This window comes from Triturus cristatus, chromosome 7 (genome assembly GCF_964204655.1).
Source record: "Triturus cristatus chromosome 7, aTriCri1.1, whole genome shotgun sequence".
NCBI lineage: Eukaryota > Metazoa > Chordata > Amphibia > Caudata > Salamandridae > Triturus > Triturus cristatus.
The window spans coordinates 1,328,232,467-1,328,244,112 of NC_140590.1; positions in this window are offsets into that span (position 1 = coordinate 1,328,232,467).

Sequence of the window (11,646 nt, forward strand, 5' to 3'; positions counted from 1 at the left end):
GGTGCACACATGATCCTGCTGACTTCTGCCATATGGTATGGGCCTGTTCCAAGTTGGCACGGCTCTGGGGTGACATAGAAAAAGAACTTGCGGAGGTCCTGGGTTGGGAGGTCCCCCACTATCCTCGACATGCACTTCTGGGGATTACGGATGGGCTGGACGAGTCCAGAAATGAAAAACTGTTTCTCACTACTGCAATGCAATGACCATGGCTAAAAGGGACATAGCCGCCTCCTGGATATGGCCGGTCCCTCCGAGCATTGGACGCTGGCAAAGAGGGGTTGACTGGTGAGCCGCGCAGGAGAAAACACTGTATGTGGCACGTGGTTGTCCCAAGAAATACTGTGGGGTGTGGGGGAAGTGGTTGGGGGGGTTGGTTTAGATTTATAGGAAGTGTCCATTTATATTATTTTATACCCTGCCAGATTCGTACATCTGGAAAGTCTAGCCATTTTGTATACATCTAAGTCTTCTATGCATTGCAATTTGTGGCTGTATTGTGTGTAAACAATAAAAATCAAATAAAAAAAAAACTCAAGATGGACAAAACTGTGGAGATTAAACCTTCTGACAAAGGAGGCAACATTGTCATTTTCAACAAGGATCAATATCAGAAAGAAGCCTCACAACAACTGGGAGACGTAGAATTTTATATTACCATCAACAGAAAAGAGTATGTAGAATACATCCAAACATATCATGCATTCTTGAAAGGTCGGAGGGACGAAGAAATGTTAGATCAGGACGAATTTCAATTCCTTTATTGTGATACTCTAGTACTTCCAACCTTTTACCACCTCCCAAAAATTCATAAAGAATCAGTTAACCCTCCAGGTAGGCCCATTGTAGCCTCGATTAATAGTCTCTTAGAAAATACATCTACTTTGATTTTTTCTTGGCCCCTTTCGTGAAAGACCTGGCATCATATATAAGGGACACCCAGGACTTTTTTAGACTTATGGAAGGTATTACTTGGGAACCGGACATGCTTTTAATTACTTTAGACATTACCAGTTTATATACTTGCATTAACCATCAAGATAGTATTACTGCAGTTGAATGGTTCTTAAACAAAAGACCGTTGAGGGTCAAGAAACACAATATAATGCTCCTACAAATGATAACCAAATTATTGACTAATAACATTTTTCTATTTGCAGGGAAACTATACAGACCACAGCGAGGGACCGCCATGGGCACGTACTTTGCCCCCAGCTACGCAAATCTTTTCGTGGGCTGGTGGGAGACGCACGTGGCCTGGGCGGAATCCCATGAACATTGGCTAGAGAGTATTATTTTATGGGCACAATATATCAACAACCTCATTATCGTTTGGAGAGGGAGTCGCTCCTCGGCTGAGGAGTATATATCCTCTCTAAACGATAATGATTAAAATTTGAAATTTACAGGCCATATCAGTGAGAAATCTGTCAACTATCTGGACCTAGAGGTGTTTGTTGCAAATGATGTCTTGTCTACACGCCTTTACAGGAAACCTACCACTGGGAATACTGTGTTACACGCAGCCAGCTATCATCCCAAAAGTCTCATAAGAAGTATCCCGTATGGGGAGCTATTGCGTCTTAAACGTAAAAAGAGGGGTACACTAAAATCACTCTCCAGCAGGCTGAACAAAGGGCTGGGAAGGTAGATAGAAAGACCCTGTTAGTAACTAAAATCAAGAAGGTTCCAACAGTAGGGGAACAGGCCAGGATGATCACAACCTACAACAATAAATCTAGTGAAGTTGTGTACATTTTTAAGAAAAACTGGCACATTTTACAGACAGACAACATATTAAAGAATCATCTTTCCAGCCGCCCCTTAATTACATACAAACGTTGCCAGTCCCTAAGTGACCACCTGATACACAGTCACTTTGAGGACTCAACAATGGCCAAAAACTAAATTGATGTCATGGGCTTCTATCCCTGCCTTCGCTGTAAAGCCTGCAAAAATAGCGATAAAGTCACTACCTTCAGGGGGAGACCAGGGGACCCTAGGCCTCAGAGATGTATTAAAAACTTTTAAACTGCAACTCAGACTTCGTTGCATATTGTTTGGAATCCCCATGCTCCAAGCGATATATAGGAAGTACGATACACCCGGCTAAAAAGCGCGTTCTTGAACATCTGCGCGCTATAACTAATAAAGATGTTAACTATCTGGTTGCGCGACACTTTGAGCAATTTCATCAAAGCAACCGAGATTTCTTGAAATACTACTGTATAGGTCAGGTAGGAAAAAAGGAGAGAGGAGGGGATAGAATCAAGAAATTACAGGTTTTGGAGTCTAAATATATTATTGATCTTCAGACAATGATTCAACAGGACTGAATAACGACGAAGAGTTATGGGTTCATCTGAAATAAATTAGTATATACTACTTATTGTTTTTAGATAAGCTGTAAATGTAATATTGGGGTAGAGAATTAGACTGTCTAGCTCTCTACAAATCCTCTAACCATATCGCTGACACTTGCCCATCTAGGGCTCAATTATGACAAAGGGGCATTAAAGAACTCCACCATAACAGGAAATGTTCTTTTATAAGTATAACTAAGTAATGTTGCTAAATGACAAAACGATATGAAATGAAGTCTAAACTGATAAGCACTTACTATATATGAATTGTTGTCCCTTTTGTAACATCGATGGTTTTTAACATTTCATGCACTGAGCACTTTATATTTCACTTTAGGGCAGTATAACACCAGTATATTAGAAAAACATCATCTAAGATGGCCGCCACTTTTTTGGACAGTAATGAATTGTTAGTCCATCATTTATGTCATTGAATAATCAAGTGACATACTGTGATGATATACTGCTGGTTTTGTACTGGGAAACTGACATCGACAAAGCCGCAAGGCGAAACGCGTCTGTCAGTGCAGGGGGGCTCTGCACAATAAAGCATTTTTGCTTAAATCACACCCGTGAGTGCTTTCCATTGGAGTGAGAATGAAATATGGTCGCTTTTGAGTATGAATAATCAGCTGTTCACCACCGTAGGAAGAAGCACCCAGGATGAGTTGGAGCGGCGATGGTGAGGACCAGTGTTTGAAGCAAAAAAAAAAAAAATATATATATATATATATATATATATACATACATACATGTTTTACACTTTGTTGAAAACACCCAGTATTCACAGTCTGTCCTTGGCAATGACACTCTTAAAGTCATACAGTCACTACCCGTGCAATCATCAAGGACATCCTTTCTCTATCACTCTGAAACAGTGCCTCCTGGCATAGTACTAGTTGGGGGATGAAGACTCCTTGGCTATTGAGGGTATTTTGGGGCCAAGTATTCCTCTTGTTACCTCTAGCAAGTCTCACACAGTCAGTTTGCTAAGAGGTCTTCGGATGCCACACACCCTTTCTGCACCACTCTGCAAACATTTCTCCTGGCATACTCCTGGTTGGAAAATAAAATTATTCTGGATGCCAAAAGGGCCTTGGGGACCATGAGGCCCTCCTGGTACTTTCTATAAGTCTTACTCAGCGGGATTTCTGAGAGTTGGTCAGAAGCCTCGTCCCCTTTTCCACACCATTCTGCAAAGACCATTGCTAATTAGAAAAAACATGGAAATTCACTGGAAAAAAATCAAAAGTTACAGGGCTGTTCTAGTTAGGAAATAGCTTTAAAAAAACCTTAGATATTCACTGAAAAAACTAAAGGTAATGGGGGAGTTATAGTTAGGCTGATATTTCATTCATCTAAAACCAGAGAAATTCAGCAGTTATAGTTAGCTGAGCTAATGATAACTCGCGCCCCCTCAATGCACTGCTTATGACCTCACATATTACATCACTCATGACATGGTCAGTGACATCATTGATGACATCACTCATGACATATCAAATGACATAACTGATGACATCAGTGATGACATCATCTACAGAATCTCTGACACACCACTCTCACCTCCATGCAACATTTCATACACCAACTCCATCTTGCACACTACCATTCTCAAAACCATTGACATACCCATACTAGTACTTACATACCCACTCACTGATTCATAGGTCTACACACACATCCACTCACTCACCCATACAGCTACTCATACACCCACTCTCTCACTACAGCCACTGACATATCCACTCATATACCCATGCAGCCACTCACACACTGTCAGACACTCATACAGCAACTCACACATCTACTCACTCACCCATAGAGTCAATCAGACAGCCACTTATTTACCTATACACTTATACACACACCAACCCACATATTCATACAGATGCTAACATATGCTTACTCACCTATACAGTCACTGACACAAGTACACATTCATCCATACAGTGACTTTCCCAATCACTCACACATGCAGTCACTTAAATACTCCAACACTCACCTATACTGCCTTTCACATATGCAGTTACTCATCGATATACCACTGACACATCCATTCACTCACCAACCCTTACAGCTCCTCTCAGATGCACTCATGAATAACCCTGGGCAGAGTTTGCGTGGTCACGCTAGGCGGACTTCTGCGAAGTGGTAAAAAACCTCCGCGAGCTACGCAGAATTCTGCGAGCCCACGGAGCTCCTTGTTCCGCCCGATCATGATGCGTTTTTCCTGTTCGGGAATGCTTATTGCATGTTCAGGATGCTGTTTGCATGCTCGGAGGGAAATATCTTGCAAACTTGCCCATGCGGTTGCCAATGGGCGCACCCATCTTGTTTTTCACTTGTCCCGCCTGTTCATGATGCATATTTCCTTTTCCCGAATGCGTATTCCCGCCCGTTCGCAATGCTTATTTACTGTTCGTGAACGCGTTCTGCATGTTCGCTACGGTTTTTGTGTGCTTGGGGGAGAAATATCGCACGAACTTGCCCATGCGGTCACAACGGGCACAGCCATCTTGTTTTTCACTTTTTTGCTATGGTTCTGGGCCTGCTTTTCTATCCTCCCTCTATCTTTTCAATCCTTTGTTTCTGGAAACTTTTTTTTTATCTTTTTGATTTATTATCTATCTATTTTCCTGAATCTATATTTTGAGTTTTTTTCTACTTTTTGTGTGTTTTTCACTACTTTTTCACTCTTTTTCTATTACTTGCGTTTTTCATTTCTTTTACTTACTTTTTTAATTCCTACCTTTTCTTTTCTGCCCCCCCAAGTGTCCAGAATGATGGCAAAGGGTAAGGCGCATAGCCGCAGCCAGAGCCGCGATGGCGCCCAATATGGGTGCAGGCACGGGCCTTATTTGGAGGGGCAGAGGTGGCCGCACTTGTTTTTTTTTGTGCCGCTCCACCTCCCCTTAACCCTGGCAGCAGGCGGCAGGCCTGGGTCGGGGTACAGGCTCCGGGAGCATGACAAGCGGTGGGGAAGGGTGCGCCCGGCAGTGTTTCGCTGCTCTGGGGTCCGGTGCACCCCTAACCAGCTTACATACCGGTGGTCCGATATCCTGGACCGGGAGCAGGACCTGCTGGACCTGCTAGGAGTTGAGGTCCCGGGGCTTGGTGAGTAGCTATTTAATATTACTATTTTGAGTTCTTCCGCTCTGGGTTATATATTGCGAATATAATTTGTTAAAAAATCTTCTGTGATTGTTATGCCACAGGTGCTCGGCGCTACTAATCTTACTTGTTTGCAACTTTACGCTCGCTTGGGCTGATTATGTAAGAGTTTACTTTAGAGAACTCAGGTTAGGTAATGCTAGAGAGACTCTAGTCCTTCCTTTATCCTCCTGTCACTAAGAGATAGTGGTGGATTGATAGGTTTAGTTACTTATTAGTATTAGTTGGTAATTGTTTTGCGGTCTGCGTGACGCATCCTCGGTTACGTCCCGTGCTGCTGAGTGCTGCTTACCCCAGTCCTTAGTAGAACATTTTGTAGTTTGTTTAGTGAGTGGTTGTAGGCTTAGCACTAGCAGAACATCAGCAGCAACCACCCATCAATTTGGTGTATGCAAAAATATATGCATGTATCCTCCATCTATGCATTTTTGAGAACTAAAATAAATGGAAATGCAGACCGGTCTGGAATAAGTGGGCTAGGTCAGGTGGTACTTAGGCTTAGTTAGTATTCTGGAATCAGAATGTAACACTGGATTAGTGTTCATAAATAATAACTAGATGGTCCGTGAATCCCGCTATACTACTAGTCGACCAGATTAGATAGGTAAATTTTATTGCAATTGTTTTTTACGTAAATCTTTTTTTAGCGTTTTTAAAAATATTTTATTTGTTTCAAACCAATCATCAATGTTTGTCTCTTTCTTTCTTATATCTTTCAAGATCAGCATCCAGGGGCAAGAAGACGGGATCGTTGGAGTCGACGGGAGCAGCTGCACAAGATGCTGGCCAGGACCGCTCCTCTACCGAGGGCTCTGCTGCTGGCCCCAGTAAGTCCTCCTGTTGTTTATATTAATAATTATACTTCCCAAACTTTTACTGCACCTTATTTTTTCTGAACTATTATTTGCGTTTCCTAATTCTACATTTTACCAATTCTTCGATCTAGACTATCTGTTTCTAAATTCGCGTTATCCCTGCCTCTAACTGCCTCTGCTATGACTCTCTCTACTGCTACTATTAGTCTGTCTGTAGATAAGCTTGCCCAGTTGGCCACTCTTTAATTAAAAGGTTTTAAAACTCAGATTAACTAATTGCTCTAGCCACTGAGTCCAGTACTTTGGGTTGTCCTCTTCTAGTCTTCTTAATCTTGAGGCTTTTCGACAATTCCCACCAACAAAATGCCTAACCAGATATTTTACTATTTTTGATAGGATAGGAGATACTATTACTAGTCTACTCTACTCCCCGATTTGTACAAGTGATGTATGTTGTATATGTATGTATTATCTTTTTTTTCAATCTTGCTAGTGAAAAAGAATAAATTGGGGGAGGTGTATATGGCATCTAAAAAATGTGTAATTTTTTTTATAGGCGTACCGACCACCAGTGCCGGGGCCAGCGGCGAAGGCAACGCGGCCAGTAAGGAGGGAGCAGAAGATGCGGCAGCTGCAGGGAGTGAGCCAGCAGCAGTGGCTGGCAGTGTAAGTTATATTCCTTACTTATTGACATTAGACTCGCTGCAAGGGTATACACTGTACTGTTGAGAGAGACTAAGTTGTTGTGAACAACGGTTGAAGAAGACACACTTTACTTAGCATTAGCACTAGCATTAGCGGCCGGAGTTGAGTAACTAATCGCGTCTTCTACTGAGCTGTGAAAGTTTAATGGAGAAGACTAAAAGTCAGATAAGATGACCTTGATGGATGGGTTGAACGAAATGGGAAAGAAGAGTGGAAGGAGGAAGGGCGGGCGAGATGTAACATTTATGACTGGCAGAGAAGGATACGTGGGATGCATGCATAGGTGGCTGATAGGAAGGAATCAGATGCATGGGTGGTGGAAGGTGAAAGAAAAGATGCCTGCCTGGGTGGGTGAAACTGGATGGGTGGATAGCAAGAATCCTCCGGGGTGTTTCATGGGTCAAACTCAAAGTCAAGGCAAGCAAGGAAGAAAGGACGCATGGGTATTGGTTAAAAAAAGTAAGTAAATACCTTCAAGTACACTCTTGTCTCTGCATTTTCCCTGTGACTACCAGCATTCATATTAGACTATTCAACATTGGGTTTTCTCTGCAGATTATTCCAATAGAACAGTAGTGCCCTTCCCTCGTATTCCGCTGTGATTGGTCTTTTTTCCAAGCCATATCTGTGGTAAGCACCATTCCTCACTACCAGTTCATTTCTTTACCTCCTTCATTTTCACACCCGATTATAACACCACTTAAACCTTCTTTACGTGCTTTTAGGTCTTCTATGGAATCCTTAAGACATTGGTTCCCTTTTTTGAGCCCATCCGGTTTTGGAGTGACTAGGTAAAACCTGCTTTCTACCCCTTTCTTTATTTGGCAACTATACTCCATTTTCTTGTCAGCTAGTTAGTTGACCCTGGTTGTTGTCTTATTTTTTAATTTCATAGCAAAATTCTTGGCTCATTGGAGTCGCGCTTGGATTTGTTTACACATCATTTCAGCCCATAACCAGTGAGTCACTTTAGATATGATACACGCACTGACTACCATCACGGTTATTTTAAAATTACATGGCATGCAATGATTTTTTCTGTCTCTCAGTAACCTTATTTTCAGTGCTTACTGCACTGGTGGCAATACGCACTAAAGTTGGGTGATTTTTTGTGTACTTTCTTGTGGTACTGGCGTCTTCGTCATTTTTCTTGTCGTCTACCTATTCACTTAAGAGACTAACTACACCTTTCGATACATTCTTTCTTGCCTCTGATTGAATGCATATCGGCCTCTTTTCCCTCGCTGGGCGCTGTACATATTGCAGTTGCTTGACTTATTTGTTTATTCGTGCTACTTAGATTATGTTCTTCATTATAGTTTTGTCATTGTTTTTTCCATATAGGCCCCTGAAGAAGGGATTGTCATATCCCGAAATGCATTGGGCAAAAAGGGCAAGATGCCATGTTATGCTCATTGTTCATTTAAAAAAAATCTTTTTGAATATTGTTTATTCTTTGTGTAAACATCATTGGACGCAAATGATTTTGCAATGTTTAATAAATTTGGTTGTTATTTTTTCATTGTGTGTTTACAAATTGATTATTTGTTGACACCTGAATGAAACATTTGCTTTATTCTCTTAAGAATTCATTATCTGATGCTTTTTGCTGCTAAAATTGTGAACTTTATATACTTGTAACAGTGCTGTGCACCCAGTACACTGGTGGTTTTTTCCATCAGCAGAATTGTATCTTATTTGGCTGGCTGCCCTTCTCTGGGTTGCATGCAGACCTTTGTTTTCAAAATTTTTTTGTTCATCTTAGTTTGCAGAGAACAAGGTGTGCGCTGATCCTACACCTTTATATTGGTTTCCTAAGATGCCATGGTTGTGGTGGTAGTAGTAGACACTGGCAGTAGCATTTGCAAAAAAAGAAAATGAGACAGTTAGTCGCCTGAGAGAGACTCTGGGAGGGGTAGTAGAACGAAGTACAGTACAGTACACAAGAAGACTGCCAAACTAAAATAATAATGCTGATTAGCAAAGTAAAATAAATCATAATGGTGGAGGGGATAGCCTAGTACAACAAGTTACAACAAACTGTAGTTGTGTCGAGTCACTTGACATAAGCGTAACCTTTAGTGCTGTGTAGGAGGATGATGAATCCAATTGATGCCGGCAATTAATTATGATGGATTAGGTTCCTTTGGACCAAAAATTGACTTGCAAATATACTGAGCAGGGGTGGGCAAGCAGAAGAAGATCCTCGCCCTGCTTTGAAATTGAATCAGTAATACTTTCACCACATCCGCCCCAGCAAGCGTGTGATCAATTAGTGGTGTACATTTAATTTAGTCACACCTCAATTTAAATCACACAGCCCGGGGAAGAGGGTTAGGGTTTGATGAATGGTCGGGAAGGGGGGTTGGGGAATGGTTTGACAAAGAAAAACAATAAGCATGGACAAATAACAAAACACAATCTTGGTAGACGACCATCATATCAATAAATCTGTTAAGGGAGAAAAAGGAAATGCATGCATGATGATGATGATGACTTGATGGTTAATGATAAGTATACTTACAACTAGACTAGTAGACAGTACAGGGCAGCAGTATATTATTAATTATTATGCAATTTGTCATGCCTGTCTGCCCTCAGAGAGACCCAAATTACATACATTTTTACTTCTGTTGTACCGGGCTCACTTTTTAAAGCTAGAAAAGAAAATTAAAAAATAGATGTAAGGATCAATTAAAAGCAGAGAGCAAACAACAACAACTACACACAGTTGTAACGATTGAAGGGAAAAAATGAATACAATTATTTAAAAGATGATGAATGTTGCTACTAAAGTGTTACTGTATGTTATCCGGGTCAAATTGTGGAGTTGCATCTCGGCATTCCTCTTGGTCCTCCCTTCCATGGACACTGCGTCCGTCATTCTCGGGTGCCGCTGCCTGCCTGTCCGATGGGGATTGGTAGGTGAGTATGAGTTGTTTTTCTCTGTTTAGCACAGGGTAAAGGCTGGCCTGTAAGTGTAGATGGAAAAACAAAAGGGATATTTAAAAATCAAGGATAAAAAAAGCATAAATTACAGGGATGTGCAAACACTTTCAGAGCGGCATGGCTAAATCATATCTACTCTGCTGTCTGTTTCCAGCATTAACCTACAGCAGCAACAGGACAGAGCAGGCCCACGGCGCCCACCCAACCTCCACTTAGCTTAGATTTTGCCTGAGCCAGACAGAGCACACGTCACATACACAGCAACATAGCATTTTCCAAAGTAAGTAACTAAATCAACGACATGCACAGCAGTCATACCACCACTACTACACTCGTGACTCGACTCCACCACTACACAGACATGTAGGTCAGCTGTGGTTGTTGTTGACTTGTTTACCTTTATTGCCACTCATGAAACACCCTGAGTTATTCCATCAATCATCTCCGATCCTACTGACTGCCTGAAAAGATATTATGTTACTGTGGTCATCATCATGGTGTTGTCCAACTCAGTCTGCAGTATACCGATTGAGTCCAGATTCCATATTCAAAAATGCAATGGATCGGCCTGCAGTAGAAGTGCATTTTTTTATTAAACAACAAGAAGGGAAACATTGACTTGAGTCACTTTTAGTGTGTAGATTAAATAATAGTAAACAAGGAATTCGCTTCATGCACAACAAACAACAACACCACAAACACCAGTCAGCGTCTAATGCATGCTATCATTACCTGTTCCTTGTTCTCATCTTAAGTTAAGGGTCAGTCTCTCTCAGCTCGGAAAGGAGGATAGCTATAGCAGTCATCATGTTGCATTTCTTTTGGAGGGAGTCGACAAGGCAACATTTTCTTGTACTATTCTCCATCCAATCATCATTTGGCTTGAGGGAAATGGATTTAGGGCGAGTCAGGAGGATGGAGCAGGACTCGGAGGATTGGACTTAAGTTAAATGCACAGAGCTGCAACTCCAATATGGCAATAAAAAGAATAGAAAACCGTGGTGATTGATTTGTTGAACCAGAAAGACAGAGACACACACAAATAAAAGTAAAATAAGGAAGAAAGAAAGTAAGAAGTTCTAAGCCTAGTTGTCAGGGAAGTATAGCTTGTCCTCAAACTCTGGTGGTTCAACCAGAAGTAGGTAATCACCTAAGACACTACTTCCTTCACCTAAGTCGCTGTCCTCATATTCCTGCGTTGATTCACGTATTTTATAATTCAGTGATATAAAGTGCTGATTCATTTTGATCATGGTTAACCTCTCCATGTTTTTGGGTGAGAGACTGGTCCTTTTCACTGTTACAATGGCACCACCAGCACTGAAAATGTGCTCAGAAGAGACACTTGCGACAGGGCAAGCCAGATAGTTTATCGCCAGCCTGCTGAGCACTGGCCATTTGCCCCTTTTCCCATACCAATACAGCAATGGGTTTTGATCCATGTTGACCTCTGTTGAATCATCCAGATAGGCCTGGACCATCCGCTCAATGTTCAGGGGTGCTCCACTTTGCTCGGCCTCTTTTGTCTTTGCATTAGCACTGGACCTAGCAAGCCCTTGCTGTAAATACCAATCCGTGCTGATTTTGCTAGGGCTGATGATCCAGTTCTTGCTGTTGTCAATAGTGTTGGTGATAGCTCT